At 43.0% G+C, this 26,727-nt stretch overlaps 1 long non-coding RNA gene across 2 annotated transcripts in view; it reads right to left on the bottom strand.

Annotated features, from left to right (window-relative positions):
• Positions 1-3,579: 3,579 nt before the first annotated feature.
• Positions 3,580-26,727, bottom strand: part of LOC106032354 (uncharacterized) — a 102,259-nt gene continuing 79,111 nt past the window's right edge. For both annotated transcript variants that reach the window (XR_010831135.1, XR_010831134.1), the window contains 3 exons: positions 10,517-10,594; positions 5,484-5,549; positions 3,580-4,721 (listed from right to left, as the gene is read on the bottom strand). This is a non-coding gene — a long non-coding RNA (uncharacterized lncRNA). The remainder of the gene's footprint in view (positions 4,722-5,483; positions 5,550-10,516; positions 10,595-26,727) is intronic.

Here is a 26,727-nt window from a genome sequence, read left to right as displayed (position 1 = left end):
AAAGCTGCATTTCGGGGCAAGTGCTGGAGGGCACAACGTCTGAGGTTCATCTGGTATGCTCCTGCATTTTTCCCATTTTTGCCACAAAGTGAGTGATGACTTTAATGTTTGTCTTTATAAAGTGAGTAGGAGTTATATTGGCTATACTGTTACTTGGCAGTCTTAATGGCACCACGCTTACAATTAATAAGCAATAACTATCTTGCAGTTCAGCCATAGAATGAAACGGGGAATTTCGGTAGCAGTTACCAAAGAAAACGTTGGCAGTGGGTGCTGTCTTTGGGCTATTTTTGCCTAACCAGACTACTGCGAATAGATTTTTTAAACGGCTCGAGCATATAAGTATTCAAAGCAATGGCAATATATTTTATTAAAAACAGTGCGTTGCTTGGTAGGGCAGAAGGAAATAATGGCTCAAGGGTCTGGGAATGGGAGATGGAACCGTTTACGTCTAAGTCACTCCTTCACATCCAGCCAAGGTCAGCAGTAAACAAGAATCCTATCGTTACCAGCTGGTGGCCCACAGAATGAGAAATAAATTGATAGCCGGTTTCCATTAACGGAGGCAAATATAACAGAAAGAGAACCAGAAGTGGAACTAATTGACACCACTGTTGGCTGTACCTGGGAAGCTGAGGACAGAGCCGTGGTAGAAACCGGACCTCCAGCTCTCGGCACGGCGGGTGGTCCTGGCGGAGCTCAGGTGGCAAAACGTGAGCCACTCTTCATGCTGCCACGGTGCCAAGGCGTCCCACGTCCTGCATGAGCCCAGCAGAGGTGCTGAAACTAGGCACTTCCCCCTGGCAGGGCAAGATCTCCCCTGCCCTGGCCTTCCCAAGGAATTGCACGTGTCCCAACAACACCCGTGCCTGACTGACCTTCAAGGGTATTTCCATAAGCAGCGTCCTCTTCGCCCACCTCCCTTTAATTACACATCCACTTGAAGTAATAAAATTGTAAAGTGTAATGCGTGAGCCCGGACTGAGCTGGCAGCTTTTGTTTATTATTATTTTAATTGTTTGCTTCTTCTGGATTTTCTGGTATAATTAATTTATCTAGCCATAATATTTTAGAAACACAATCAAAAGTCATTTTAATTTGAAGCCAAAAAATACAGCCTCATACTATATGAAAGCACAAAAAATGATGACTCTTTTTTTAAACACCACAAGGAGAACATCAATTTAGCATAATTGCATTAAAGAACAGTCCCCTGAGAGAGAAAAAAAAAAAAAGAGTGAGAAAGGATTTGCCAAAAATAAAAAGACTGCATGGGTCAGTGGTCTCTTGATTACAATGTACACATTACAATATGCATGTGTATATATAAGAACATACATGCTTGTGCATAATCGTATATAAACCAGCATGCTTTAACACTTAGCTCCAAATTTATACTTTACAAAATGATCCTTTCATAGGTATTAAGAGAGCATGAGGTCCAGAACTACAAAAGGAAGTGTGCTGGTTTGTTTTTACTTTTCTCATATGACAGGCCAAATATTGCCTTTCTTGACATTAATATCTGGAAATTTGTTACACAAGTAAGGTAGGGGGAAAAAATTAATAAATGGGACTCATTAAAGGTATTGCCAGAAAAAACTTACTAGATTTGGCCAGGACATTGATTTAATCAACATTTTTTCTTATTGAAAGCAAATGTTCAAGTGCAGTGAATTTGAACTGGCTAACCGGGGAGTTTCAAAAAGCAGAAAATAAATCCGTATAAATCTGCATATATATACCAAATCTTAAATGGAAGCTAGCTCTGTCTGCATATCCTGGAGAAGATCCTGGGGAAAGTAGAAATGAGTAAAATAAGGCAGAATTAAACTTTGATGTCTGCAAAAAGATGCTCTCTGAAGAATGAAATAGCAACTCCCCACTTCTGTTTTTTTGGGCTGTTTTATGGAAGTCTGGCTATGCTGCGTGGATAAAGCTCTTGTGAAATGCTTTTCGCTCTGCTCAACAGGCTTCCCTTCAACAGCTAGAGATGTGTGCTGAGCATCAGTCTATATGGGAACACAAAAAGCTGCTGAAAGATGTTTTGCTGAGAGGGGACCGCTGTGCCTGCCCTTTCTCCTCGGAGAGCTGTGTGTGGAGCTTCTGGTGGCTCCAGCTCCCTCAGATGCCACCTGGAGCATGCAAGTACCTTTGTGCACCTAAATCAGGCCTCATAGGTCTGGGGAGATCTAGCATGCAGTCATCAGCTGGGTGCAGATGCCACCCCTGTCTGTGCCTGCAGGAGGAACCTTCTCCTGGCTTTCTCCACGAGTGTTGGGAGACAGGACCAGTTGACACCATCTTTCATTTGCACACCAGTGCAGGAACGAATAGCAGCATGTAAGATAAGGCAAGCATTCTTGCTCCAGTTCATTTCCTTGCCCTTATATATTCAGCAGCATTTACTCTTCATGCCACATGATGAGTGGCACAACCATGGGTTGAAGCAGATGAAAACACTAAGCAGAAGCTCTGGGAAATGCCACATCTACAAGTAACCCACCGCAAGGCAGCTGTGCAAAGCTAAATGTTTTCCTTACCTCTCTGTGAGTGCAATCTGCACCTTGAGTCAGCTATGCCACAGACAAAGATTTTGTTTTAAGTACAGGAGTCTTAAAAATAGCCTTCACCTCCTGAACCTTTTTCTACAAATGTTCCTCCACTTAGCCACAAGCTGAAGCTAATTTTCACACAACATCTGCTGTAATCAAAACCATCTGTGTGGCTACACATTAAGGACAGAGAATTTATGGCCCACGTTCTTCCCATCCGACACCGGGAAGCTTTTGTGTGCATTGTCTATACATCTGCATTAGCTATATGGCTTTGGGTCCAGACACCCACCCTGTTTCTTTTTCAAAAACACTTTTCTTTTTCTTTTTTTTTTTTTTTTAAATCAGCAAGGCACACTCATTACCGAGATGCTAAGGAAGGAGCAAGTGATGCCAAGCCAGCTCTAGCAGAGATGCAGACTACTGTGCACAATTAGTTGTTAGGCACTGAAGAGGCCCGTTGCAGCTTTTTGATCATCTGATGTGCTTTAAAAAGGTTCCTCAGCTTGGACCAGATTTCCCTCACTATAGGTAATTAGGAAAGAAAAATAAACGAACGCAGGGCTCCTCTGGCTGCAGAGGAGTACTGTGCTCAACATAACCCCCTCGGCTGTACAAAGCCGGAGGGAGTTGCTAACAGCGCTGACAGTTCAGGGAAGTGATTTATGAAGCTTTTCTTTTGTGAAAAGTTGGCATCTAGACAAACTATACCCCTGCTGCTGCCTGTGTACACCTCTGGCAAGTATAAAATGTGAAAGTATTCTATAAACAGACCATTATGCCCAGCAACTTCTCTTAAAAAACATGATTAGAAACCAAAACAGCTTGATCTGCATTCATTTGATATTTGTATAGGGGATTATGATACGGCAGCAGAAGAGCAAGAGACATCTTACCACCTGGTACCACGGAAGATAAGTAAACATTTGTTTACTTAGATAAAAATCTGAAATTCTCCACTGCTGAACATGTATTGCCAAGCTAATCCACTCCATTATACACATTTTTCTTACAGTGTGTTACTTATGTGCAGTTTCTTTGCTGGTCTGCATGCAGCAGTGACCAACCTCAGTCCATGGAGCCCATGCCCTCAGGAGGATCACCCTCACTCCAGGGTGATCTCTGGCTCCAAAACCAGTCTGCAGAGGCTGCTTGTCCAGACATCACCCAGCTGCCTCCTCTGAAAGGCAATGTGGCTCTCTTTTCCCCTATCCATCTCTCTATTGACCACAGAGAGAGCCTGGAGAGAGTTGGCTGTTGGAAATACTCCCTTCCATTTTAGTGTACTCTGCTGCTGCTACAGCTGTTCTTGAGTTTAACTCCAGTTAACTCGAGGGAGCAGCAGCTGTTGGTTTTCATGTGCATTTGTGGGCACCGACCAAGTGCCCAGATGATTTTGGGTATGTGGGGGGGAGAAAGTCCTAGCACATATAGCCACACCAAGCAGTGCCTCACAGGACCAAGCACAGACAAAGGACACCATGCTGTCATCACGGGAACATCACATCAGGTCACAGAAAAATTGTCTTAAGCTTATGTGGTAACTTTCAATCACCATTTTTATTCAGCACCACAGAACAACGCAAAAGTTCCTGCAGTGTTTGTGATCTGATATTACACTGTATTTGTGACACTTTAAAAAGACAGTAATCTATTTTTAAGTAAGAAATTGCTGGGAAGTTTAGTTTAAAACAAAACAAAATGTAAAGAAAAAAACCACAACACCAATACTATATATCTGTATTTAATAGAAGGGATGCAGTTTTCCTTCATAGTCAAAAATAACGTAGTAATAAAGAGTTCTGCATTATCTGAAACCCATTTTCATGTGAGAACAACTGCAGAGGCAGATGAGAAGGAGGAGTGCCATGTTCACCACTAAGCTGTGTCAAGGCTGCTCGTAATTTGGATGAAAAGCAGTAACGAGAGTTTAAGGCAGCTTAAGAATAGGCTAATGTGTTTAACCTACAGATAACTCAATGAAAGCTTTCCAGATCCTGCTGTAATTGTACAATGTGGTTAATCCAGTGCAAGAGACGTCATCTCTGCAGCCTCCTCAGAGGTGTTCCTCTAATCAGTTGAGCTGTTTTCATTAGGGTAAATGGATTGCACCATTACGATCAGGAATGAATCTACAAATGTTTCTGGTCACGTGAGTTGAATTCCCTGTGGTAAAAGTAATTAAAAAAAAAAAAAAAAAAAGATAACAATGATCTTGAAGATTCATTAGCATCAAATCCCTCCAACCCTTAAAGAACATGATGTAATATAGCCTTTAAAATATGAGGGGAAAAATTTTCCTCAGCACAAAGGGGGACCGTAAAGAAATACTCTAAAGAAATCTTTGGAGATTTATCTGCGGAGGGCATTGAGAATTTTTTCTTCTTCCATCGCAACGTTTTACTTTCACCAAAATCAGATATGGAGATATGGAGACATGCTCAGCTGGAGAGCTGCAGGAAAAGAAAAATGAGGAATCGAGGTGTGTGTTTTGGATGACATCCACAGTGAGGTACTGTAGTTTCAGTGTGCTGGTTTTGTCAGCTTTGCACCTGTCCTACCTGGGAGGCGGTGCAGACCTGCCCGATCCACACAGGCAAGTTTATTCAAGGCTTAGGAGGTCGCCTCCCTGCCAAAAATCTGGAAAGTTTTTATAATCTACCTATGCCATCACATCAGCTAAATAAACTCTCCTTGCTCTTTCTGGAGTGGTGACTGAATTTATTTGATCTGTTTGGCACCACAGATTAAATACAAAAGTGTGCATTAAAGGAGAAAAATTTTGTTCGGCTATATTTTAGGTGAGATGGTGCAGGGTGAGAGAGAGAGAAAGTCAAATAATCAAGGTGTTACATTAGAAAAAGTAGCCTTTTCCTTGGCACAAAGTAATTGGAAGTAGAGCCAGGAAATTATGATTCTAATACGTACTCTGTCATCTGATTCCCTGTGTGGTCTTGGGCAAGTCCTTTAACCTGCTTGTCTAATTTCTTCAACCTGTAAAATGGGGACAACCAACCACAAAGGAGTTTGATGAGTACTAGCAGATGTTTTCACAGCACATTGAAACACACGTGAGAATCCATGGATGTGCTATTATTACTATTGCACATATATGTTTGTGTGCTATTATCGTTATTACACTTCCCAGGAGTACACCTGATTGAAATGAATTTGAAATTAAGTTTTCATATATAAAATACAAACAACAATCCTCTTTCCACAGTCTACAGTTTTCTTTTATTTATTTTTAATTGAGTTACAAAAATATCCTTACAAAGAATTCTTGCTCTGAAGCTCTCATAGAAATAGCTTGCTGAAATATTTTATCATTAGAAATCTGCTATTTTGACTGGTCCCCCAGGATATGTGGTATGTTTCTGTCTCTCAACTACCTGAGTATGACTTTAAGGATTAAGTTGCTGGAGAAAACTACCAGAAAATTTGAAATTTGTTTAAAATTTGCTCATTCAGGATGAAATTGAGTTTATCCTCCTCAAGGTAGACACTACAGGAAGCTGTGTTATGTCTTTTGGCATTTCTCTCTTCCTTCTGCCAGGTTTGATAAGAAAAGCCACTCCCCAAACGCCTCACAGAAAAGAAGCATGTGAAGACTGTGCACATGGACAGCTAGTATATGAAAAATTCAAACAGGGAGTCAGCAGGAAGATGTGGTAAGAACCTCCTAGCTTTGCTACTTGAATGTTCAGTAGCTTTTACTCCACTGAGATGACACACAGCAGAAAGCATAAATAAAGCAGTTTGGTAACTTGATGTCTATCAAGTATCGTCCTCTGCTCGGTACTTTACTGCTGGTCTGATTTGCAAAGATGCTGACAGTTTCCCAGTCTTCACAGAAATCCACAGGAGCTGAGAAACACTGAGCAGGGATAAAAAGCACCCTTGCCTACGTACCTCCATCTAATAGGGAAACCTAACTCGTGATGCCTCTGTTTGAAATTTCTGCTTTAAATTTGCTTTCAAACATCTGCTATGCTAATTCTAGCGTTAGTACAAATGAACAGACTCAGGGCTTTCTTACTGGCTTGAGACACACTGAAAAGCTCATTTCCAGCAGCCGAGGAAGGGGTTAGGGCTCCTTGCAGTGTGGATGTCAGGGTGTGGCAGTACAAACTCAGGCTAACGGAGCCGATCCCATTCAAACTTCGAGTATTTGCCATCCCCTGGAACAAGTGTTGCATTGGACGTGTTGCACAAGATGCTAGAAGAAAACTGGGACTTCACTGCCACTCTCAAACAAAGAACATATTCATTAGGAAAACCATCTCCTCCGAAGCACTAACCCTGGGTTATGTTTCCTACAGACAGCAAGGGTTTCAAATCGTATCATGTGTTACTCATTTACGTATCACGTTAACTAGTGAAGACAGCAGAAGGCTAATATTACTTCCTACCAGCTCGGGATCTCTCTGCAGCGTATTAGTCACTTCTTCGCTCGGAGGACTTGTGCTGTGCTGTATGGTTGTAGTTAAGGAGCCACCAGACGGTAAAGAGTCAGCACTCTACCTTTTTACACCCAAAGCCCACTCGTTTTTTAAGTAATTGTGTATTTGTGAAAACCTAGCTAAACGAGCAAGAAAGAAGGCTTAATTGAGGAGAGGTACTTGCATGGTACTTGCATGCATCAGTCAAGATGTTCCTGCTGTGGCCCTGTTACAGTGCTGCTTGGCGTGCACAGGGATGGGCCAGAGGTGGACAGAGCTCACAGTGAGATACCCCCACTGCACACGGGATGTGCACAACCCGTAGGTAAATGCATTTCTCCACTGACCTTGCTAATGCTGCCATGCCTGTACACCTCAGCCTTATACCCACAGGTTGCTTGCTGCAGCTCGATGATCCCTCCTGAGCAAGAAAGAGCCTAACTTTGACTGACTGCTTAACCCCATGACCACTAAAGGAATTTCACTGCCATTTAATAACAGTGGAGCTGCTCAAAGGTCCCTCTGCCCTGTCCTGTGTCAGTGCAACTTAGCATGTGGGAAACAAAGCACTGCTCCAGAGAGCTAGGCCCAGCCACCGCAGAAACCAGTAACAAAATTAAGGAAGGAGGCCTTACAAGGGGACCCACTGATTTCTTTTCCTTCGAGGTCTCTGGAAAGAATTTCACTTATTTCCCTGATGGAAGAGAATTGTCACACGTAATGGTTTGATCTCTCATGTGGCACAATGTTGGTTTCATTTAAACCACTTAGCAGCCCTGCTTAGGACATCTGTGTAACCATCGCTCCACTGGTGCTCCCAGATCTCCACAGTTCCCATCCTGTTGTGCCAACAAACTGAATGGCCTCTCAGATCCAGAAACAGTGTATTCACAGTGCCTGAAAAACAAGTAATTTCTGTAGCTTGCCAAGTAAACTAGGTTCAAGACCATTGTATTCTAGCAGTGGTTGTAGGGTATACGTCAATGGCTTTTGTTTAATGCAGCTTACTTGGACCATCATGTGGGTGATTGATGCATCAGGAAGTAAGTTTGAGACAGCTGAAGCAGATCCCTGTCTTGGAACCATTCAGATACATGATTAGTCCTGTTTGTTAGAATTTGTGCGTTTCCTTAGGCAGGTAATTTTTTTCAGGATCTTAAGCTAAACCACTACAGAGGGTGAGTTGGTGACTTCACCTGGAGCTCCATGTCACAAGCCATGTGGTGTAGCCACCTGAATTAGCAAGGAGTGACACAGGTGGACACCCTGGCAAAGTTCTTCAGGGAAGTTTACACAAGCTGTGCCTAAATTACACCTGAGTTAAGACCACTGTTATTAGCCTCTTGTTTTGTCAAGCAAATTATTTCTTTAAAAAATGCTTTTTCTTATAATAATTGGATATCACAATTTTTTGATCATGTCTTTTTTTGATCATGTGTTTTTTTTGTTTTGTTTTGTGTTTTTTTTTTTTCCAACAATAATCTCTTTTCTGTGTTGGGATTTTAAATTAAAACCTTTCGTCTTGTAGTTTTTCCACTTAGCAAGTGGATTATTGCCACTTAAAACAATGAGAAGCAAGCATTATCCCTTGTGTTACAGATTGATTAGAAAAAAAAAAAAAAAACACCACAAAAGCAATAGAAGTATGCCATCTTTTGTTTACACATGTGTGCACATCAATGGTTTTCTGGTGTAGGCACATGAGAGGCAGAGCGCTTGGAAGAAATCACCAGCATGATTGATTGCGTTTTCCTGTTCATGGTCATCTGTCTGTGTGACATACACACAGCAGTACATATGGTTATCATAGCACTCCTGACTCTGTGTATTTCACACATATCCATACTAAAATCAAAGCTATAGTTCCTTGTACTTGTTTATTTTGCTGGCATAATATATAGGGAAAGGTGACCCAAAGAAAACATAATGAATAATTCAAGAGAATTCCATTTTCCCTCAAAACTCTGCGAAAACCAGACAAAGTTTTCTGAAGCACAGAAGAGACGGGAGACCACTGTGGCCACCTGACCTTTTTCCCATGGATGCTGTCTTCTCCATCATCAATCCTTTAACTTCATACCTATTTTTGGAAACCGTTCTCACACTAAATTTCCAAAAGTTGTTTCAACTGGGATAGAATGAATGAAAACTGAATTAGATCCAACATCTTGACTTTTATACTGGTGATATATTTTGAGAAAGGACTATTTAAACCTTTTGTCTTGCAGAGAATGAAGCGCATTGCCGCTGCTACACAACCTGCCCATGAATAACAACTGTCTTCCAAAGCTGCTTTGTTTCTTGCCTCCAGCATTTTTTTTCAGGTTTATATATCTTTTCCCAGTACTGCATAAAGTATTGAAATCACTGTGAGGGATGGTTTTTTGATAATATTTCTGTTCCTATACCGGGAGGAAAAAAAAAAAAAAAAAAAAGAAAAGGGGTGGGAAAGAAAATGAGTAAGATTAATCTGGGAATTTTACTGCTTAGTTTTCGGCTTTACACATGGAGTTCTTGTAATTTCCTGAAGTACAACCAAACAAGATTTCTTTTCTATCAGGGCTTTTAGATTTCTTGAAACAGTGGCCTTGTTTTGATACAGGAGCACTCAAACACATATATATTTCTACTACTGATCTTACATCAGTTCATGGACATGTCATTTAGAGAGATCCTCAGTTTCCCAGTGGATTTCATTCAGACTCTGGATAACATAGCACTCCGACAGCATTACGTTCCCCCTGATATTAGAATCTGGTCACTGTCTTCAAAATAGACCTGTCTTTGTTTCTAGTTTTGTGGTTCATTTATCAGAGAACAGAGGATGGAAGATTTCGTGCTCAAGGATCTGTGTGTCCAAATATGTCTATTTTGCCACAATACACATGAAAAGGGAATTGTTCATATCTCCTTTTACATTTTATTTATAATTTAGTTTAAATTAATTTAAAAATAATTTAATTAGAATAATTTAATTTTATTTTTCTATTTATTACTTTTTTAAAAGCTCACTCAAAACTGCTATCAAGAAGCATGCTAGACCAAAACATGTCTCTTGTTTCATATGCAGTATGAAGAATAATAACTATTTTAAGAATAAGACTGATACTTGAACAGAATTCTGTTATACAATACTCCCCTGTTGGGGAAAGAAAATAGGACATAACCACAGCCTGGCCACTTACTTTTTCCATTTCTAGTCTCTGCCTGTGTTAGGAACTTAGACAACATTTTGCAGAGAGAACAAAGCGCCAGAGAAGGGAGTAAGAAGAATTTGATGGCTGTCTGTCTTTCCAGCTGTGTTTTCTTGTCCGGTAGTCTCCAGCCATTTGTCTCAGCTCTGTCTGGGAGTTCGGTGTCTGCCACCCTGCACAAATATTGCTGCTGCGGGTGCATGTTCATAGGTGCAACAGGATGCTCGGTATGATAATAGGGACCTGTCCCACCTCTTTTTCAACATGGTCAGGCCAGAATCTTACCAGAGGCATTTTGGGATGGTTATAAACTTCATATACATACCTTCACGGCACGTGTCCCAATCAGGAGCACCAGCAGCATTGCTTCTCCCAAGCTGTGCAGGCTTTTCTTTGGTTTTCTCTAAAAAAGGGACAAGAGATAATTTTCCCCAGAAAACATGGCTTGAATTCCCAGCCTGACTTTTCCAGATACATAAGTACATGTTTTTCTGTGCTGAAACAACGAATTGTTGGGAGAAGGAAGAAGAACCAGGAGCTTTCACTGAGGGGCTGGGAGAGGAGTCTGTACGGAGCCGTGCCTATCTGCCAGTGGCAGCTTGAAGCTTTGCTGGCACATCAAAATGGAAAGGAGAGCAATCCAAGCTGTGTCTCCCGCTCAGAGTGGATCAACACAAAAATGAGCCCTCCGGCTTCCAGGGGAAGGAAGGACAAAGGGAGCACTGAACCACCTCCCTAACAGGTTGTTGATTTCTGGGGGAAAGCTGTTGTAAAAGCAGAGCTTTGGTCAGAGCAGGGCCAGTCCCACAGCCCTTCCTCCCATTCTTAGACCTCCTTTTTGTCCATGTCCTTTTTCTGTTCCCCTTCCACAATGACTGTAGTGGACATGTTTGCTGGCAAGGGCGTTTGCTAAAGCTGCAAACTGGAAGGGAACATTGCAGACTGAGGAGAGCACAGGGTTTGCTCCCCAAGGCCACAGGAATATGCCACGTGGCTGAACACAACCAAGCAGGTTTGACCAGCAGGCTCTTAGCAAGCTGTTCACCAGCTTTCCGCAGACCACAAACTGCTTGCAGACAGTGAGAGGGGGTGGATTGTCAGTTGGTAATATGAAGCGCACGCATTTCTTGGAAATGCCAAAAGAAAGCACTTGTTTTCCTTCAAAACGTATTTCTGCACTTCGTGCACCTTCTGCTAAGATGTATGGCTGCAAAGAGCCTTCCTCCTCCTTGTGATCTGCAGGAGGGTTAGAAACCACTGTTTTGCTTGCATTAAAGTCTCATCTGCCTCCTCAGGGAGTGCGGAGCAGCCTCACATCCATGTGGCACAGCAGCTCCTGCGCTGCCTGCCCTGCACCAGCCCACGGAGTGGCACCAGGCCGGAGGACGCTCTTCCTGGGTGGTGGCAGGAGGACGCGCTGCCCTCACATGCCGGGGGGCTTGGGGAGCAGGCAGCTCGCATCGAGTCACCCATTCATCTGGACAAATTCCCGTCTACTTGGGAAGCTCACAAGGAAACAAGGGAAAGAAAGGAAATTGCCGGATAAAGCCTTCCACTCAGACGGTTCTCCCAGCCCCAGCCGTAACCTTCTCCCACCCAGAATTTACTGCTGTAACCGAAATGTCACTGGCAAAGCTGTGGGTATGGTGTGTGAGAGAAAAGTTAGCCCTGTCCTGCAAAGGGGAGGGTGAGCCCGTGGGCCCGCAATGGGGCCTGTATCATGTCTGCAGCGCAGACAAGGCCTGCTTTGAGGCCTCTGTCTTTCAAGACGGTCTGATAGGAAAAAGGTCCCACAGAACCTGTCTTACACCAACCAAGGAAAACACCCATAATTAAATTAAGGCACTTTTTGTTTTTATATCAGTACAATTTATAATGATACCAGTTTGACAGTTTCTAGGCACGGATATAAGCTTCATATTTTTCCTGGATGTAGCACATTGTTTTCTCAGCCAAAAAACCACGCTAGGGAGACACTTGGGCACTGAGCAATGCTCCAGGCCATCTTCCTTGGTAATGAGAAGGGGTGGTATCTGCTCTTAAATTGTATTTCTATCTAATTAAATTCAGCAAGAGTGCCTTCTTTAACCAAAGCCAGTCACATGAAAGAATTTGGACCAGGGAACGCTGATATCTGATACAAAAGTTCACACCAGCTGTAACGCCTTTCCAAGACGATAAAATATCCAACCAAGCCATAAGCTGGACCACTGTATTTTGACAGTGTATTTCCTGCACTTGGAGCCTCTGGGTGTAGCGGGGGACATTTTCAGAGCCAGTTCTCACTGGGTGTAGGCAGCATTAGGAGTGTGGATACATGCTGATGTGATATGACACAAAAGTTGATAGCAAGACATGTCTCTGTTGGCACCTGCACATGACCATGACATTACTGCGGGGCAGAACTTGCGGGCAAGGCTCCCCTTGCCTCCTACCTCAATACCATACAGGGCTGTTTCATTCCCACACTTCGCCCAGTAATGCTGAGTGCCGTCTTGTTCTGTCCCTGTGTGAAGCTTGTGGGAGGAAATATAAGAAAGTTTTTTTCTGACAGATGCAAGATGAAATGTGCTCCTCTATGGCATTGTTGTTGTTTTTTCTTGGAGAAGTGGAAATGAAAAACAAAAATCAAGCAATAGTAGGAGCAGTTGTGACTTGCAGAAAAGGCTGTCAGCAAGGAGCCTGGCAACAACGGAGCGAGGGGCTATGACATGGGATTTCAAGGAGATCCGCATCTGCCTTTGGTTTTAGAAGTGTTGTAGAGCCTCAGCAAAAGACTTAAGTTTTTGAAAGTTCAGTTATGATACGCTGATTTAAAACTACTAACCCATTGTACTCATTCTCCCCTACTCCCCGAGAAATTTCTCCTTTAGGATGACCACAGGTACCATGGGTCAAGCTGACATGGGGTGGGTGCCTCCAAGGCTGCCCCTCTCAGGGAGAAGGGGGCCTTCCTCCCAGGTGTGTGGGCAGGGAGATGACCCTTTCTCAGAAACGAGAAACATCCTTTTTGCTGAAAGACAGACACGTGGGTGTCACCCAGTGCCTGCTGCTGCTGCTGCAGTGCTGAGCCTGAGCCCGGACTGGCAGCAGGAATGGCCCTGAATGAAGGCAGAGTTATTGCTGATGTCATTCATAAATTAGCATCTTTGATGTTTAACAAAACTGGACATGCTGTAAATGAAATTAATATGTGTTCAACATGTCATAAAATGCAATCATTGTCAATTAAGGATTATAGCAATAATCCCCAGGGGGGGTGCAGAACAAATGGGATTTGTCTTCAATTTTTAATTTAGGGGCAGATTGCCATGCCCTTGTTCACAGTGAAACAGTGACTAACGTTACAAAAATAATGTGCTCTCATAGCACAAAGGCTCTTTGGAGTGGAGGCCTCACAATCAACCTGGCTGTGACATTTACCAAAAACAGTGTGTTTTTTTTCATGTACTTCTTGGAATATTGGCAACAAGGAAAATGTGCTTGATTTCTGTTCTTACAGAGAACAAGCTGACCCAATCTTGGTTTGTGCTGGTCAGGCTTGATGTTATTGGCTGCAGTGGGAATGAGCCTCTGCCAGGTGTCCCGTCTATATGACCTTAAGAAAAGAAAGGGTGTCAAGGCTTATTTTGAGACAACCAGCCTTCTCATAAAGTAAAACTGGATGATCCCAATAATTGTATTTCATTTAGTTTACAGCCTCCTACACTTGCCTGTTAGAGCATACTGTGATATCCTTTTGCTGTGGGAGTACATTGCACAAAATCTAATTGTTTCTGTCAAGCTGAAAAACTAATAAAAATAACTCAGGTAAAGGTCTTATGTGCAGTGTTTTAATAATCTTATGAACTGACCTGCGCATATTGCTGTTACAATTGTAGGCACTAAAAAGCTAAGGTCAGGCTGAAAAAACTAAGGGCTAGAGATGGAAGGGAGCACTGTCACAGTATTCTTCTTATATTACTTTGTTTTTCATTGACACACTGAAGGCCACTGAGTTACCTTAGAAAACAAACAAACAAACAAACAACAACTCCTAAAAGCAAAGTCCTAATGATCTCAGATGTAGTACATACTGAGCAGAAAGCAGAGCATTTGACTTTCCTCTTTCTGTCTCTTGTGCTTTACATGTAGGCACATAGGGTAGGCCTTTGGCTTGAAATTATTTTCTCCTCCCTACACATTGTCTTTAGTGCCTTAGTTAATCCAGGGTTAACACAGAGCTATAATCCTGAGTGGGTTGGAACCCATCGCATTAAGACCCATATCTGAGAGCCTTATAAAAATGTTATATTGCATGTAACCTACTATATTGATCCTAAAAGACTCCCATTTACGGAACTTGAAATTAATTAAAAGGTCAATACACCCTTATTCATATTGTTAGTTGATAAAAATGAGATGTGTGAGGCCCATTCTGAGTCTGTTTTGTCGTTGCTTTTTTCTGTTTTTGTTTTTGTTTTTTAAATTTTTGTTTTGCTTTGCTTTTATTCTGTTTACTAGGGTCATGATGAAATGCATAACTCACCACAACCTTCACATCATTATCAAGGTATTCTTTGGTCCTCTCTAATCAGGATCAAATTTTTAATGAGGAATTTGTACCTATCTGAAGATAAACCCCTTAGCTCTGCATATAATCTTTCTCTGTTTCCAAAGAAATGAACATATAATTCATTTTTTCTGCTTCTTGCAGATAATTTGATACATGGTATTTTAGAACATTTCTTTTGTATTTACATTTTGGCACAAGTACATCATATTGTTACATGGTTCACAGTCTTTCTATCATCGTTGCCAACATCTTTTGGGGAAAATGAAAGAAAAGCTGAGACAAGATATATCAAGCCACAGTCATTTGGCTGCCTAATATTTGCTCCTTTCTTATCGGTTTCCAGTTCTCAATCTTTTCATTTAGTGCTTCTAAATAAACCATTCTTCTTTCTTGTTTGCTAAATAATTTTACAAAAAGAACTTTCTGAGGACATGCATCACACTCCTCTTCAGGTCACACAAGTTAAAATACTCTAAAGAGTCTCTTCAAGCTATGGTTGACAAATGTTTGGTAGATTTCCTTTTTACACTGGATTTGATAATATATTTTTTATTTTTAACGTATTATGAAAAGAAAAATGAGGTGACTTTCACTGGGATTTCTTAGAAACAATAAAAACAGAGTGCTTATAGTGTAACCAGTTTGGGATTCTAGACCTTCAAGTGTTGAAGTCTGCTGCCTCTAGAGAGATTCACAAGAAATTAATGCAGTTGCTCTTGTGTATCTATTCCCTCCAAGTGGTCTTACCTATAATTAAAAGGCTGTGCATACTTACATAAAAACAATCAGATTTGAGGGGGAAAAAATGTTTATTTACCCACATGCACTACCCACAGTCTTGCAACAGCCTTTCTGCTCTCAGGGCTTTCACATGTCCAGAAAAGTCTTTACTGAACTGCTTGTGCCAACCTGACTTATTTCACAAGCATCAGCCAGAAAAATAATAGTCATTCAAAAACCCTAAAGAGACTCTCTGCTGTGGCTTGGCTTTTGTACGTTGTTTCTCAGCACAGCATAGCTCGTTTCCTAAGGATCAGTGCACTTCTGCCTGTTCTCCCTGTATTGAACTGTCAAAGCCCATTCCAACTTAGTCTGAAAAATTAAAGGTATGAGGCCTGGAACTTCAGGGGAATAGAAAAAGCCCTGCAGTAAGAGGTGGGATAGAGGGGAAAAGTGGGAGAAGAGGCAGGGAGGGGTTTTCTGCTTGCATCCTACCTCCAAACCAGTGATGCTTCCCTTGAAAAATGGCAAAAAACATTAACTCAGATGTCTCTCTGTGTTATGAAGCCTTTCTGCCTCTGATCTCTGTAGGCGTACAAAAGGTCCAGACCTAGGGAGTAATTCTGGGGCAGCAAACCATAGGGGAAACAATAGACCTTTGCCATCCATCATGTGTGATCAGGGATCTGCTGCTTTGGCCCCTGCTGATCAGGCGGGAGTGCAGCAGCAGGCACTGCCAGCATCAGCGGGCATGAGCTGGCTGCAGGCTTTAAACATATAAGACTAAATTGGACACAAGTCTGAAGATTTTATGCGGGCAAAGCTCCCTTTTGAATCTAGCTGTCTGTGTAGTCTAGTTAAATAGTCCCCTCAGGACCTCATTAGGCATTATTATCTTTTTTCAGTTATTCCAATATTATCTTTTTTTCAGTTATCCTCCCCTGGAGACTAGATGATAATGTTGTTTAGTTCATATAAATTCATTAAAAAAAAGAAAAAAAAAACTTTTTTTATTATTTTGCTTTTTGTTGTTGCTGCTGTTTTTATTTTGTTATATCCCTTTATTTAACAACAGGTTTGGTTCTACCCAGGCTTAATTAAGGTCTTTTTTTTTTATATTTATCTCATACTATTGGCCCCTCATGATTTCATCTGCTCTCTTAACATTTATTTCTCCTACATGATCATTGGCCTAAGAAATTTCCTTCATTTTGTCAGTAAATAAATAAATAAACCATATTTTTGATTGTAAAGAGGATGCTGTGATGAATGAATAGGGAAAACAAGAGACCGAATCTTAAGCATCAAGACACTTAAGAGGAAACCCTGTCCTACAGTTGTTAATGTTATTGTTGTTTCCTATTGCGGTAGAAAATGACAAAAAATTAGGTGTCAAAATATGGATGCTGCTGTTGCAGATGCTCTGGACACTGGTAGGATGGGATGATCTGTTAATCTCGCATCTCAGAGAGATATCTCTTCGCTGCCTGATGAGAACTCTGAGCGCTGCCCCTGGTGACAGATGATGTGATTCCCACCTCCATAGTGAATCCCTGGGGATTTTAATCTCTCTGATATTACACGATATATCACCAAAACCCTTTGCATGGGTCCAATTCCGTCCACAGTCAGAAGAGCACTTCAGCACAAGCTTGATGCAGAGCATGTACTTGAGACCGCTAAAGTTAATGATGCTTAGGCAGATTTCAAAGTTAACTTTATGTTAAGGGTTTTTCTGCAGTTTCCAAGGGTTTGCCTGGACGAAACTCCATTAAAGGTAGCTGGATTGAACCATGTAGTGTTTTCACTGTAGCAAATTTGTTTGTCTTGAAAACATGCATGGGGAAGCATAAACCTCTGTACTAAATACTGCTAGAAGAATGATTTATACACAGTATTAAAAAAATATTGTTACAAGAGTCTGGATTAGTACAAGCTCTTTAGGGAGACAGCATGCTTTCCTTGGGTTTTGCACAGTGCCTGGCATACTATGGATGCCAGAGTTAACAAAGTTATTAATAATAATAGGATATTTTTACTGACAGAGTTAATGCCAGTTCTTCCTATCACCCACGTGTCAGACATAAATATAAACCTGATCAAAGTAACTCTTTGTGAGTTAGCAAATTTTTAAAGATGAGACTAGCTCTATTTCATTCTTTTTCCACCCCTTACCCTGTCTCCTTTCAGTCTGAACCCGGTTTTTTCAGACCCCTCTTCTTTGCAGAAGAGCTGTCTGCCTGAGACAAATCAGCCGGCCTAAGTACAAGAGCATCAGCCACTCTATTTCGCTATAGGAATAATGTAAAACAAACCCACGTGTCAACAGAGCCCAAGCTGTTGACAATTATATAGCTCTATTACAATTATAGCTCTATAGCTCGCATCTGACATTTTTTCGCAGCGTACATCTCAGACCTTAATTTGTCATAGCCAGGAATGTCTTGGTTCATGTTAACTGCCTGATGTAGTCTTTTCCCATTAGTAAAATAGTAGTAAAAGATTGGTGGTGCACCCAGTCTTGTAAGTGTGTGATTCTGACAGCAAGGCTTGAGGTATTGCAGCTGGTACGGCCTGATGCTGGAAATGCAGCGTTATGAGGTCTGGGGCAGTACACCAAGAAACACGACATGACAGCAAGCTGGCTTGCTGTGAGATGTGAACAACTCCCTTCCCAGCTTTTTGGTCTTATGCTGCAAACTGGTACTGGCACGAATACTGCCTGCCCTAGTCTAGCTCTTGGGAAATGCCCTTGTAGTGGGTGGTGAGGACACCTAGAGTGTATTCTTGGCTTGCTGCCCTGCTGTGCCACCCCAGGCAAGCTGTGCCACTGCCTCACACCGTTAATAAAAGGGTGAGAACAAGAGCTGAGGTACTGCAAGGCAAGGATAAATCCAGAGTTTTTTTTTTTTGTTTTTTTGTTTTTTTTTAATTAATAAATAAATAAATAAAGCATCCCACCATTCCTACAGCCCCAGCTGGGCTCTTTGTTCACTTTCTGATTTTAGCACAGCCAAAGCACATTGCATGTTTTCAAGCTACTTTTTTCCACAGTCACAAGGGCTCGAAACTTGCTCTAAAAAAATAAATAAATATGAAAGCTAGGATTCCAGCCTAATCAAAGCACTCTGGAGGCTGAGACAATAAAAATAACAAGGAAAGTTATGAGAGCTGCTAATGCAGCCAACGTCACAGTTGTGCCCACACCACCTCCAGCTGCCTGAAGAGACAAGCGCTGAGTTTGTCAGGCCCTAAGCTTTCTTGAGAGCCCAGAAACACTCACATGTTTTGAGGAAAACAGGATTATTTTGACATGGGCTGCCAGAAACTAAAAGGTTTATACACGCAAGGAACACTGACTCCTCTATTTACAATAAACGGTCCCAGTGTTTCCCAGCCCAGCTCCTAAGGGCTGTCCAGGGCAAAGGCACAAAGAGGTTTTTTGGAAGACTCCATGTTCTCCGTCTGCCTTCAGGCAGCTGTCCTATATTTTCTTGATGGGACCCTCACAGCTGAAGCAAATGTCCTTGGCCAGAAGTCAGGCATCCTGTGGTACCTTGGGGACCCACCGCTGAAGGTGTAGGCCCATCCATGCCTTCCCCTTCATAGCTCCACCTGCAGCTCCCAGCCCATTGCTTTTCTTCTCCAAATGGCCTGCCTGTGCTCATGGCCAAGCCCTCTCCTGGGGGACGCTGTCCCTTCTGCTCATCAGGGCAGCAGGAAGACAGGTGGTCAGAAGACGAGGAGTGTGATGAAATGGACTCGCACACACAAGTTTGTAGCTGGGGGTGCAAGGTTGGGACCCTTCCACGTGACTGGGCCCTGTTTCACTAGACTCACTCAAACATACAGAGAAACAGCTGCAGAAATCACTATGAAAAGTCTGTACTCATCTTTCAGTACACAACTTTCAACAGGTTGGGCCTGGGAGAGCAAAAGGTGAGGAAAGAAAGGAAAGAGAGGTTGCAGGAGAGTGACGCCTATTTGCACACAGCAGGCTCTGCGCAGCCAGGGTGCAAGCTGTGAGCAACGGGCAGGGTTCCCCCACAAGCGGACTCAGCCCATCACACTTCAGAATCTGCACTGGCTTTAAAAGCCATTTTACAAATAAATATATTAGCATGTGGAAAGTTGTCCTTGATAGAGTGTGTAAAGGGTTTTGGCACAGAAAACATGTGTGACAAAGTGCATTCCAAACCAAAACCCTGAATTAAGTATTTAAGAACATCTTCCAACAGGGAAAAGGGGTAAAGAAAGAAAGAAAGAAAGAAAGAAAGAAAGAAAGAAAGAAAGAAAGAAGGAAGGAAAGAAAAGAAAGAAAAGAAAGAAAGAAGGAAAGAAAAGAAAGAAAGAAGGAAAGAAAAGAAAGAAAGAGAAAGAAAAAGAACCGAAGCGGTTGGCAAAAGCACAGATGAATCATGAAACTCTAGGTGGAGCTGCCAAAGTTTCAAAAACACTCTTAGGTACAATTTACTAAACCAACCAAGTAAGAGGTGCTCGTAAATTATGGATGTACACAGATATTGGTGGACTCCAGAATTAACTCTAAGCCTATTAAAACTTTAAACACTCTATGTGCTTGACTGTCAACAAAGGTTTTAAGTAGTGTGTTGCAGTTTGCAGATCACCAGGGATTCAGACTTTCCTAACTGAACACCATTAGGCTGAGGACTCAAGGGCTGCAACCCACTGTGCTTTAACAGGACGCAAACCTCAACAGGATGGAATGTACCTACAAATCAATCACATAATGGGAAGGTCCAGAGAACGGCTGGATCCATGACATTTCACAGATTTAAGATGGAGAACCCTCTATGAACAGTTAACATGGCATCTGCTGTGTTCTCCAGTGCATCAAGAGTTACTTCAGTATGGCACAGACAGAGGACAACCCCCCTCTCCTGCTTTGTGCATGGAAAAGGATTCATCTTGTAGGACAAAAAATTTAGTCTCCCTGATACTGTGCTGAGAGACCCAATCTTGTGCTCAAGCTGCTTCTGCTCTCATGAAAGCCCAGTTTCACCTGAGGTATCTCCCTTTAGGGAGGGTTTCTGGGGAGGATGAAATTCTTAGAGGACTAACTTATGAAACAGAAGATTTTTATGATGTAAAAGTCATGCTTAGAGCATCAAAAAATGGACTGTCATCTATTCTACTAAACAGATTCCTAGCCTTAAAATTAGGGACCATCTCAGGAGATGTACAACAGGCCAGATCTGCAGTTTTTAGTAGGCACAAGGAGAAAGACTGACTGCTGATTTACATCAGTTGAGCCACTGGCCTCCAGATACAGGAGGGTCTACTGAGGCTTACTCTGTCCCCAGGACAAAAAGAGGAAAATAAATGCAGAGGCAGCATACCCTCTTTAAAGAAGTCCACCCATGCTCTTGGGAAAGGGTGAAGCAGAAATCCTCCTCCCTTGCCAATCTTGGTTTTCAAGCTCTTTTTTTTTATCATCTGAACTTATTAAAACCTTTTATACACTTATAAATTCTTCTGTGGTACATACTATTTTTAAGGCCAAAATAATAAAAGAAGGAGAGTGTTTCTGCCCAGAGTTCCTTAAATATTGAATGCAAATTTCCTGATAAAATCCTGAAGAATCACAACATAGTCTAGTGTACTATAAATTATACTAAATCAAATAAATCAGACTATATTGTCCCTAGCGGCTCCTACATAGTCTTTAAATATATTACCCACTCCTCATCAGTCCATTCCACTCAATAACCAGCTCTGTCTTCAGTCCCCAGGCCCGCTTTAATTTGAACAATATATTAGCCTTCGCAGCATAAAGGAGAAAGAAACCTCAGGAAGAAGGTAGGCCAGCTTACAAATGAATCTCCTGTGGCAGCTTACTCAGACGTGGAGGATGGATCATTATCCTGAGCAGTCTGTGTCCCAAACACAGCCAGGGCAATAAATCCTTCCCCGGATGGCACGCTGGGACCTGGAGCGGTCCCCACCTCCGCCTCCCCTGCTTCTCGGCCCCTCAGCAGCACAAAGGGCTGCAGTGTCTCCTGCTCTGCTCCACGGGCATATTTCATTGCGGCCCAGGGAAGAGCGTAACCAGAAGCGGCTGAGCGGCCTCCAGGGAGAGGCTCTGGATGGGTGGGCTCTGGTGCCGGGTGGACATGGTCCTTCCCACATGGGGAGAGCCAGAGCCTGCACCCAACAACCCCGAACCGCGGGGAAGAAGGACCTGAGCATCACCTCTCCTACGTCATCCCCTGACCGCATTGGTAGGCTGGAAAAGGGGAACATGCAGCAGCCGGGCAAAAACCTGCTCCTCCCCAAGGTGTCTTACAGCTGGGGAGACCAAATCCCCCATGCCCCTTCCCGGCATACAGCTAGCTTATGGCATGTCTGAGATGTGGGGTCACACGCTGAGGGCTCGTGGTGCTGAGCCAAGGCTTCGCTCGGCCATCCCTGGAGGAAAGAGCAAACGGCGCTGCCTCTAGCACTGTAAAACATCTGGTAGGGCTATCAGGAGGGAGACTGCTGAGGATACGGTTTAACAGAGCTGCTGGGATTTTTTTTTATTGCATTTATTTTCACGAATCATAATAAGAAAAAAAAAGTTGGAGTTGGCTCAATTGAGTTAATGCTTTCGGAATTTTATTAATCAACGTCTCAGCATTCATAAAAAAATGACACCTTTTAAAACCAGTGGAGAGGAACATTTCCAAATACTTCCAATCAAAAAAAATAATTTTCAAACTCACATTACATGTATTTTTAAACCAACCCCTCAGGGATAGGGGTGTGAACTCTGAATTATCCCAATTAACTTTAGAGCCAGAGATCAAGGCCAAAAGATGCAAAGTCAGCTCTAAGCTTTCTGAGCAGATTGCTGAGGGTGCTCCAGTGCCAGGAAGGCAGCAGCCGTGCACAGATGAGCTTTCTTCATGCCCTGTGTCCGGGTTTGTCCTCAAGCAGCAGAGCTTCGGTTCAATGCCACAAGGTGCTGGGCATGGCGAAGAATGAAATGGTGCTGCCTGTGACAGCCCCGTCCTGACAAAATAAGATCTGCCTGGTGAGGAGAAAATGGAAACCGAATTATGTTAACGTCCATAAAAAGATGTTTACTGACCAAGCAAATGCATTCCTTTTGTCTGGGCACATGGTTAGCATTCACTAAAGGGCACACAGTTCAGTGCTGAATTAAAACCCCGTATTTCATGCCCAGGGCAGGGCTGAGCATCAATATTTTCACTGTGAGTCTGTGAGTAAGTGAGGGGGCAGCTCATTAAGTGTGCAAGCACCCTACAATACCCCATGGGTCCTGTCCTCTCTACTTCTAAGTGCCTGATAATACACCATGTCCTGTTATTTACCTTGGAAATGGAAAAGCCAGTAGAAAAATCTAAATTTGGAGCAGCAAAACTGAAGCAGGGCCATGAAGCAGATTTTTCCAGGGCATACACATAGCCGGTGGGACATTCTTGGGGGGGTAGAGGGAGGAAGCAATATTTAGCTTTTCTACTTGTATTTAAAAAGCTGTTTCTGCAAAATAGAAGTTGCCTTCCCCCCTCTCTTTGTCCTAAGTTTAACTTCTACTTTTTTTTTTTTCCTTTCAGTCTCTCTCTGTCTTTCTCAGCTGACTGCTTTGCTTTGCCCTTGGAGGTTCAACATCCTCCTCATCCCGTGCTCCTGAGCCCTTCCTTCTCCTGCAATATCTGCTCAGCCTCGTTTCCCCAGTCAAGGCCTCTCTGCCTCTCCTGCTGCCTGGGGGAGCAGGGCAGACACATAAGATGATAACAGCAAAATGAATGTGAAGGAAAAGGCTTAGTGGACTGTCCCTAAGTCCTAAGAGTCATGTCATGCAGCTGAAGCATGGAGGCAAAAGAGCAGCTCTAATCTGTTGTGTCAGAGGAGAGCATGGGTCCAATCAGATCATGATGAAAGACCAGCAGTATTTTGGTGGCCAAGATATAGTAATTCTCACGGGAACGTGACCTTTCCAAAGCAGCAAGATAGGACGCAGAGCCGTGTCTTGCAGCAGCACTCAGCAAGGTTACGCCTCCTGGGGTGCAGCAGGGGAGCTGGCTCAGCATGGCTGCACTCTGCTGAGCCACTTCCAGCAGGTCCCACAGAAACCAGATGGCCGTTCAGTGCACTGACCCGTTTCGTCTTGTGAACCCAGACGGTGAAAGAGAGGAGCTGACAGAAGGGAGTGGCTGTCATCAGCCCCACGAGATACAGGAGCTTTTTTCTGACTCTGAATGAAAGAAAAGCATTCAGAAACTAGCAAGGCTCTTCATTCAAACAGATACCATTGAGCACTACTTATGCCACAAAGGTTTATTTAGCTAGAAGACAGTGAGGGGCCAAGAACTAACAAACACAGAATTTGATTGTTTTCAAGGGTACTAAGTTAAACTCAGAATAATGCCCTAAGAATGCTAATTGTTGTGCTGTTCACAAAAGTCCATTGTGAGCAGAAACGTTCATGTAAGCAAATGCTACTGTGTAATGTTTGAGCTTCAGTGTCACAAAAAAAAAGGCCAGTCCAAGAGCCACTTAGCTATCTAGAGCAAAAGGCAAGGTTTTACCACAAGCCTCAATTCTTCGAAACAAGCTTTACTGCGACAAGCAAGACCTGGTGAGGCACTGTCTGCAACAGCAGCCAAGTAGCCCATGATCCCTGAAGGGCCAGGTTTCTGCCAACCCCATTGAGCCAGTTCTTAAATCCACTTCACGAAGGGAACTTCCAGTTGGAGTGAGCGGGAACCTACTCGCATTGCAGCTGGTGCTGTTCAAGTATCTGGGAATAAGGAATTCCATAATTTAAAAAGTTGTTGGACCTTAACCAAATCCCATTGAATCATCTCCCAAATTATTCAGCAGACTGCAATATTTACAGTACATTGTTTTAAGAAAATTATGCAAACTATATGTCTTTGTCAGATAAATTATTCACAGTGAGTAATATGACCCTGCCGTTGTTCATAAATATAGCTCCTGACCCAGTTATTTCTCCTGTTGTCTAACTACTGCTTCGGTTAGCTCAGGCTTTTGAGAAGCTCTAAACTTCAGCAAAAATAACACGGCCATTTCAGTCCACTTAGCTCTGCAGTTCCACGGCTCCTTTACCAGTGAGTCTCAGAGTGCTTTATAAGGAGGATTAGGACTGATATCTTCATTTTACAGATGAGGCAGCAGAGGCATGGCAAAAGGGGACCTCCTATCCAGAGACAAACAGTGGCCAGTGACAGAGGCAGGAGCACAATTCTGGTCAAAAGTGTTTGGTCCTGTACTGAAATCCATAGTTTATTTAAGATGTGGATTTGTCTGTCCCTCTCTTTCCCTTCTAGATACAGCCAATTTAGCAGCACAGAGCCCCAGCATCCGCTCTCAAAGTCAGTCTTGCCTTTCTGTCCGTTTTCCGGTATTTGTCTCACCTCTCCAGGTTCCCAGGTCCCTGTCTTCCTCACATTGGTGAACATCTCTGATCAACTGCTGAGCACTGAGAGGCTGAGGCTTGCCTATTTCAGGGCCTAGCTACCAGAAGAGCCACCAAGCAGCATGGCAGACCAAGGTCTCCTCTCGACTCTTTTCTCTAATGCCCGCTGGAGCCACAAGATCAGTGCCACAACAAGAAGAGCATGGGATGAGATGCTGACACGTGGTTGAGAGAAGCTTGTAAGGGCAGCCTTCATCTTCTCTGCTTTGTGCATGTTACTTGAGTGAATAACCAGAAAGGTGCCACTGCAGCATTTAATAATCCAGAAGTGCTCATTCCCTAGCTGGCTAAAAAAAAGGTAAGTGTGGGAAGCTAACAGCTATTCCTGTCATTTAGCCAAAAACTTAGTCAGGACTACTTCTCAATGGTATCAACAGTGGCTGAGTGATAGCAGGACCTTTTTATAACAGCACTAAACATTTGCTCCACCGCAGAGTTAGCCCAAGAACAGATGCAGAAACTAACTCATTTTTTCAACCCCAGATTCAATCTCAAGGCCAGCCTCACAGGCAGGCACCCAGGGCACTCGTGGGAGATGAACAGAGCACTCAAGCATCAGCACATGTCGGGGCAACCTGTCCCACTGAAACCCTGAAGCTAGCTTTGCCCCTTTGGCAAATGCCCCTTACATTTCCAGGGCGCTGAGCTGCTGCTGAGCTGTGGGGTTGGGACTGGAGTCCTGGAGGAGGATGCCTGGGGATCCCAGCAGATACCAGGACTGAAGCTGATGAAGCTCTGGCCAACCAGAAATCCCCAGACCCCATCTGAAGAGGTTCAGCTCAAAGGGTTTCTCAGAGCCTGAATCCAGGAGAAACTGCATATGCAGATACCCCTGCTGTGGCATTTAACAGAAACCGAGCAGACAGCTGGCATTTGGAAAAAGCAGCCACATCCATCACAAGCTCGCCTTGGACTGTTCAAGTACTAGACGAGTGCCAGAAGGAGTAACGCTAACATTACGAGGAAAACCACAGGAAACAGGGTGTTAATGGCTAAAACGCAGGTCTTACCAAATGAAGGAAGGAGAAGCAAGGAAACGGAGAGAAAGATGAAGACGATGTGAGTGCATAGGCTTTGCAGAAGGGAAAAATAAAAATTAAAAAAAAAAAGAACAAAAAACAGTGAAACCTTAAATAGCCTCATTTACGTACATTATTGAAAGAACGTAATATGGGAAAGCGGAATTTTCCCCTCTGAGGGGAGAAGCCTCTGGGGAGGTGGTGGATGCCAAATGTTTTCCTGTGCTTGATACAAGGCTTTGGCGGGCACTACTGCACAAATGGAGCACACATCTGCGCTCATTTGACAAAGGAGAAGACACCTCTTACTTGTGGGGATTGGAAGTCTGATGGCATTGATGATTTGAATCAATGCATTACATTTTTGATGGTGTAACTGAAGTGTTGATCAGAAGAAAAATAGTATGGCTGTGCAGAAGACTGAAAAACAAACAAACAACGACAACAAAAAGCAGTGTTGGCCTAAAGCTGAACAAATAAAAATACACATTCTGTATAATAGAAATAACATGACTAGGATTAAAATGAACACAGCAAAATGAGTAGAGAGATACCAAGACTAAGCCTAACATCACTCTGGTTACTCCAGCAGAGATGGGTATGAAAGGACAAATATCCCTCAAAACGTAGAACAGGGAAAGTACACTCATGCTTAATCCACCTACTAGACTTGAAAGTGTGTCTGTGCAGATAAGACCATAAGGCGCTGGTCTCACTGAGGGATCTGAGGTAGTTAATCAAAGGATTGGAGAAGTTCGGCCCAGAGGTACCAAGAC

The sequence above is a fragment of the Anser cygnoides genome, chromosome 4, assembly GCF_040182565.1.
Source record: "Anser cygnoides isolate HZ-2024a breed goose chromosome 4, Taihu_goose_T2T_genome, whole genome shotgun sequence".
NCBI lineage: Eukaryota > Metazoa > Chordata > Aves > Anseriformes > Anatidae > Anser > Anser cygnoides.
The sequence above is the reverse complement of the archived record's forward strand: the minus strand, read 5'-3'. Positions and strand labels throughout refer to the sequence as shown.